Here is a 7,457-nt window from a genome sequence, read left to right as displayed (position 1 = left end):
CCTGCTGACTGTTTCACTGAAGCTGACATGGACATGGAGAAGCAAAGAAGAACAGAAAGCAAGCAACACACTCCTGATGCTGAAGTGTGAGATAACTGCATGGGTGTATATAGGGAATCCCATCCTAGATTTTGAACTTAAAATGCCTTCCTAGATATACTAGCCCTCAGTGAGAAATGGTAAGGAGGTTTAAATGTCAGTGCCTGCTGCTGGAAATGCACAGACAGCAAACAGTAGGATATATTCATACCTTGGGAACGCCTGCCACTCAGATACTTTAAGAATGAAGTAATAGGCTTAGCAGAGCTCCTGACTTAAGACTTTTTGATTTTCAAAAACCTACTGGATTTCATTAAAGAGCATGCTATTAAAATCTTGGATTTAGCCAATTCATTCATCTCGTCACACATACATATGAAACAAACAAACAAGCAAACATGACATGCTCCATGCAAAGTAAGTGAATCTTTACACAGCAGAGGAAAACAACTCACACAAATTAACAAGACATGGTGGTATAGCTGCCATCATTCTTGAACAACCTCATTTTATCTATCTGTTCATGTGATCATCTTTCTTAGGGGTTCTGCTTACAATTTATATCATTTTTCCCAGCTCATCATCCCGAATAATCTGTTCATTTAAAGTAGCCTTTTCTGAAACCACCTATGCTTTTTTTTTGGTATGTATTTGTGCATTGTCCAAAGCAGAAGGATTGTGCTCTGAGTGCTGTTATATAAATAAGTATAGCCTATCAAACCCTTTCAGGTGGTAGTCTACTTAGGCTGCTAGGCTGTGGTGAAAGGGAGCAGATGGGACTGAGCATGGCTTAAGTGAGGAGATTTGCAGAATAGAAAGGCTGGGTATTTAAGCCATGATTTCCCTTTCTTGTCTAAGTAACAGTAGTTACATTCCTCATCCTATATATGATGCAGATTCAATAGCAATAATTAGTGCTTTTACTTTTTGTCTTTTCCTATTTTTCTACGTTAATGCACAATCTGGTTTCCATTCTTTGTGGCTGGAACATAGTCTTTGTACTGCATACTTTTGGTGCTTTGTAAACAATTCTCAATACAGGACTGTCTACCACAGTATAAGACTACATAAATAAATACTACACTAACTGATATATTGTGTATGACCTGAAATAACAACACCTGCATTGCTGAAGCAAATAAAAACCAATACAAGTACATGAAAAAATAACTTTTAAAAGTCCATGGACAGTTCTTAATGATAAATATGTAACAGAAATATGTAACTTTGTAATGATTAATATGTACCAGAAGACAGAGGTGACAAGTTGAGCTTTGAACAAACCACTGAAAAATGGACCAAAGAAAGGCGGAAAAGAGAGATGGACAGATTTTCAAATCCTTGCCTCCATTTTACATCTACAGTTTGCAGGCACAAATAATCATGGATGTGAATTAGGCCATTCAGGCACCAGGAAATCACATACTTGGCCTAAATAGCTGAAATTGCTCCCATAGTTAGTTGCATCTACGAAGTGTGATCACAAGTAAAAGGAGGCGCAGTTAAAGGTAGGTTGCAAATCAGGTCCCTAGTACATAAAAGGAAAAAAGAGGATGGTAGTTATGACACAACCTACAAGAAATTACTAACTAGGGATAACTAGAGATGCAGGATTTGGGAGGTAAGGTCATCTCTTTTATTGTTATGTGGGAACCATCCCATGTAGCTGAGAGAGGAAGAGATTCCTTTTGTGGTTGAAGTGCTGTTCAAGTTAGGTAAAGAACCAGTTACAGTTTAACACAAGTGTAGTTTAGCTTTTAGTTTAATCTAATTACATGAAATAGGGGAGGTGAAGGGAAGTGGGCAGTTTTCACTTGTGGAGCAAAGAGCAGTTAGCAGATGGAGACTGGTGAGAGATAAGTTACTGTCTCTGTTAAGTCTATGGTTTTTGATGTCCAGTAGGGCTGTGCGAAGCTTCAGGTACTGATTCAATTCAGAGGAGATTCAGTTTGATTCGGTGGCTGAATCTCTGAATCTGAATCAAATCAGGGGACCAGTTAAAAGGTCTGAATTGATTTGAAGCTATCCAAATCGATTCAGAAAAGATTCGGAGAACTCGGTTATTTGGGCAGTCCCCACTGGCTGCAGCAAGGAGCTGGACCTGGACTCCATGCTGGTAAGTAGGGGCTGGGGGAGGGGGGACTGGAGGCAGGGGAAGGGGACCATGGGGGGACCCCCACCAGGCCCCATCCCCTGCCTGCTCTCTCAACCCTCCTGATCCCCACCCACTATTCCAAAATCGGCCCCCCCTCCCATGGCTGCCCCACCTGCCCCAGCTCCAGCTCTTTAAGAAAAGACCGCCCCCCCTCACTCACTGGCTCCTGCAGCAGCAGGGCTTCTGGGCACTCATGCAGAGTCCCCCATGTGGTGTGGGGTGGGGGGGGCAGCAGGGTTCGCCCCCTGCCTGGCAGCACCTGCTGAGTTGGAGCTTTTTTTTTTCAACGTGCCAGGAGTGGGTGGGTAGCCATTGCCGGGCTGGGAGAGCAGGTGGGGAATGGGCCTGGGTGATTTGGAGATTCAGCTGATTCAGCAGCAGCCGAATCTCTGCATCAGATTCAGCCGAATCAATTTGGGACAGTGATTTGAATCACCAAATCAAATCACTGTCCCCCAAATCGGCCGAATCTGAATCCAAAGTGAGTACTAGCCGCTTTGCACAGGCCTAGTGTCCAGTATAATTGTGAACTTCTGTTCCAAGGCCCTTCATTTGAAAGAACTGTGTAGGTTTCCTTCAAGGACAAGGACTTTGGAGTCAGAGATAGAGTCGCTGCTTTGTAAAAACACTGGTGGATGCTGTGCTTTATCATTTTGATGGAGGAATATAGTAGTTTTCTAGAGCATAGTGGTTGTCTGGCATGTAGCATACATTCTCTCACATGCAAATAATTTAAAATCTGGATTGTTGCTTAAAGATCTAAGAATTACTTTTAATCAAAAGGCAATGAAGTTCATGGTCAGCCTGAGAGTCTATTCAATTAAGTTCATAGCCAGGATTTAAGACTACTGCCAACAAAGCCTTATCTTTAATACTTCTAAGTTAGCATGCTTACCTTGTGGAATAAGGGGGCAGGGACCCTTAGCACACTTGGTCCTGTGGAATGGGGCCATGACAGTTCCAGGTTACTCCCAGAAAGTAAAGGATATCTTCAAGGTGATCTTGAAGATAGAGTCCAAGGTGGTGTTCAACTCTATTCAATGTACACTACAAAACTGAAGAAAATAGGCAAGTTATGTGGTACTGGCTGTTGTACTTGCTTAAGATTATTTTCAAGGATGGCAGTTCCATGCTTAGGTCCAGAGCATGGTGAAAGTCTGACTTGGAAGAGATGAAAGCATGTATGATTCAACTTAGGTCATTAGCAGTATAAAGTAATCTATACTGATGGCTATGCTATGTATGGCAGAAGGAAACATTTGCCAGCTTCCTTCATATGGAAGTTCAATATGAATTCTACTTTCCTGTCTATTATCATGATTGCTGTTTTTCCCTGATTTAACCCCAAGGAGTTCACCTGAGCCATGAACAAGTATTGTACTTGTGCCAGGAGAAAAGCTTTTCCCCTGACACAAAAAAAGAATGTACAGTCATTCAAGTGATTTCTTGCATAAAAGAACTGACTCTTCTGTTGGGTGTTGAAGACATACAATATTCCACAGTGGTGCTCTCCCTCCCCCCCATCCAAGCCCACCCAGAGATGAGCTGCCAGGGATGAGCCATAAGGACCATGCTTTGGAATATTCCACACTCCCCTGCCAATCAGCCGATGGAGCAGGAACCCTCCTCACCCCCAGGAGGGTTGCTGCCAAGGATAATGACCCCCAGCCACCCAGTCTCCACCACCCAGGCCCCTGTTCTCCTGTGGCAGGAACAGGAGGGTTCCCACCATGGGGGAATGTCCCACCCTTTACCACCAATCAGCTGATTTCAAGGATGGGGGCATGTGCCTGGGGCTACAACCTTCTCCATGTTGTCTCTGACAGCTGCTGCATTGACAGCCTGCCCCCTTCCCAGACAGGTAGCCAATGGAACAGCCCTCTGCTGCTCCCTGTGTGAAGAGCTCTCCAGACTGGGGGCTAGAAGGCATGTATGCTCTAGCTTCCAGGCTATTTTTCTATCAGTAAGAATTTCTGAGAATTTTTTTCTGCTACAAATGAACACGTATTCATGGCCTTGCTTGTAGACCATTTAAAGGTTTCACGGTAACCAGTGCCTCTGGTTTTACCCACACACAGATTGATGACACAAATGTAATATGTTCTGACCAGTTTGCCTACCTTCAAGGGAGGCAGGCAGATGCATCCTTTAGCACCTCCAACTTCCAGGTGGTTTTGACTGAAGCTTCAGCTATAGTGTACAGCAGCATAGTAGTGTAGAAGGCAGTGGGCATGTCTACAAGAGATGTATGCTGTGGAGCTGACTAATTAGTTTCATAGTAAAATGTCACCATCTACACATTAGATCCTATTAGGTCACAGTAGGCTAATAAATGATGCTGCAGGGTAGTCCAGCTAAACACAAGTAGTACCCTCTGGCGATGTTTCATGCACCTCAGCACTCATGTCGATGGTGACAGTGCTGGCTGGGGCACAAAGGTGCTTCAGTGAAGGGGTTGCCAGCTAGCCCCACAGTGGAGCACTCTCATGCCCCAGCCAACCCCTCTGCAGCACACTAAGCCAAGTCACAGCAACCCCATGTTCAAACAATGCACCCAGAAGCAAAAAACTCCAGGGCAATAAGCTCCAGAGTTTATTCGTGCACATTAATTGCATGTCTAGATGTTCCCAGTGCATCAGAGTTGAAGTGTCTCACTCTAGTTCAGGAGACATGAGTTTGATACATGCTTTGGGGCTGTGCTGGAGGCTACCCACACTCAGCGCAGCTGATTACTGGTTGTTCAGCAATGGGGAATCAAAGGGTGCTTCCCCACATCCAGGGACATGTATTTGCCATGGCACAAATTTGTGCTGCTGCTTTTTGCCACTGTGTGGGGTTTGTGGGGTTTACTGCGGGGCAAAATGCCCCACTTTGGTGAAACTGCTTTTTCCCCACTCCTCCCAGCTCCTACAGTGCTGGAGGAGCAAGGGGATACCTAAAGCAATGGAGATGCTCTGGCCAGCAGCCAGAACATCTCCCTAGAAAACTCAGCCTCCAGCTGCTTGCTTTTTTTGCAACTTTTTTTTTTATACTGGGAGTCCCAATTTCAAATTTTGGTACCATGCTGCAAATTTGCAGCATAGCAAACAGTTGCCATATGCCACATACAGTTTGCAGTGCCTCCAACAGTTTTGAGGTGCTGAAAACTACATATACATGCCTGTCTGGATGCGCCTCAAGGGATGTGGATACACCAGCCATAGGGCACACTCTTGTGTGTGCCTTAAACATACCAGTCAAATGGACCATCTTAGCTGGAACAGACCTCCTGATGTAGAGGTAAAGGTATGAATGATCATGGTGAGATCTACATATGAACAGAAAGGACAGCCACAGATAAAAAATAGGGTTTTGTAAAGCTTCGTAGGCTGATTTGATTTGGAGGAGATTCGGCCCAATTCAGTGGCTGAATCTCTGAATCCGAATCAAATTGGGAGACCCCTTAATCTCTCTGAATTGAATGAGAAGCATCTGAATTGATTCAGAGAGATTTGGAGAGATTCAGAGATTTGGCCATAGACTGTACAGGTAGGCACTGCAGTGCTGGCAGGAGCAGCTGGGGGAACAGCTGGGGGAGCCCTGGCTTCAGCTGGCAGCCCCGGGGGAAGCCACGGCTCCCCCCGAGTGAGGCAGGCAGTGCTGACTGCCCCAGAAGAAGCTGCAGGGAGTGTGGGGAATGATCCTCAGGACTGATCTTCTCTCAGCTGAGTCCAGGTTCAAGCCTTGGCCAAAGCAATGGAGACTGCAATATAAGCCCTATTACTTCAAAATCTGCCCCATTGTCTTCTCATAGAAGTGACATGACAGACCTGTGGGAAACTTCATCTTGGAACTTTTCAGGAAAGCAATGTCATCAAACTCCAGCACTTGGCTCATGCTGAAAGAAAGAAATGGAACAGTGTACAAGGATTCTCTCTCTCTGCTGGATCATAGTTGTCTCAACAGCACCTCCATATCAGAGGTAACACAGATAACTGAAAAAATTCATGTTGACAGGGATTATATGGTCTCTGTTCATATTCCCAGGATCAACAAACTGTGAAAAACCCCATCCCTCTGCCATATAGTATGTCTCAGGCTGATGCCTGACCAAGTGAGCATCCAGAAATATTAGGGTATCAGATTTTGCTAAACATGGGCATCACCTATCTTTCTAGTAATTTTATCCACTAGGAGGAAGTTCGAGACTGTGAGCTATCAGAAGGAAAAGTGTTTCGGAAATGATTTTTATTTCTGTAAAAGCATTGATAAAAAAAAGAGCTTCATTTCTGTCAAAGTTTTTCTGCAAAATACTTTGGATTTTCATGTGGGGGAAAGAAAGTTTTCTGCAAGTGAAGATGTTTGGATTTTTTTCTTATGAAAATTCAGACATTTTAAATAAGAAGGGAAACAATTAATTTTTTTATTTTGCCTAAATATTTCTTTATTTAAATAAGGTTGAATGATAAATATCAAGCAGCTCCAGTTGATGGCTTGGCCTCTTTCAGATAACATTGATGTAGGTTTCATATAAAAGTTTCCACCACAATAAAGATATCTCAAAGTTTATACATCTGCAAGTAATTTATTTCTCTGCTACAAATAGTAAATACCATAGATACATAGATTCATAGATTGTAAGGGGCTGGAAGGGACCTCGGAAGATCATTGGGTCCAGCCCCCTGCACCAAGTAGGAAAGATAACTGGGGTCAGGTGACCCCAGCAAGGTGACTGTCCAGTCTCCTCTTGAAGATTTCTAGGGTAGGTGATAGCACCACCTCTGGAGGGAGCTTATTCCACAGATTGGACACCCTAGTTGTGAAGTAATTTTTCCTAATGTTGAGCCTGAAATGGTTTTCCAGGAGTTTGTGACCATTACTCCTAGTTTTCCCCATAGGTACCCTGGTGAACAGTTGTTCACCGAACCCTTGATGTACACCTCTGATGTAGTGGTAAGCTGCTACCAAGTCCCCAATTTGCTTAAATCCAAGATGCGAGTTTTCCTCACCTCCCTCCCCCATGGGAATATGGGGTAAAAAGCCCCTTGTCTTAGATTTGAGTACAAGTGGGTGGGAGGGACAGCTGCAAGGGAAAAGTAAGCAGTGGGGTGTCACAACCCAAGGGTGTGATTTTTGTTTTTGTGTGTGCTTTGGCACCACTGAATTATTTTCCCACCAATTTGTAGCTTTCTTTGCAGTGTGCATTTCTTCTTTGCAGCTAAGAAATGCTCGTTGCAAAGAGTTCCCGCCATTTGTATGATAATTTGAGACCCATTATTGGCTT

Source organism: Alligator sinensis, unplaced genomic scaffold (assembly GCF_000455745.1).
Source record: "Alligator sinensis unplaced genomic scaffold, ASM45574v1 scaffold939_1, whole genome shotgun sequence".
NCBI classification, from domain to species: Eukaryota; Metazoa; Chordata; order Crocodylia; family Alligatoridae; genus Alligator; species Alligator sinensis.
Note: the sequence above shows the minus strand (reverse complement) of the source record.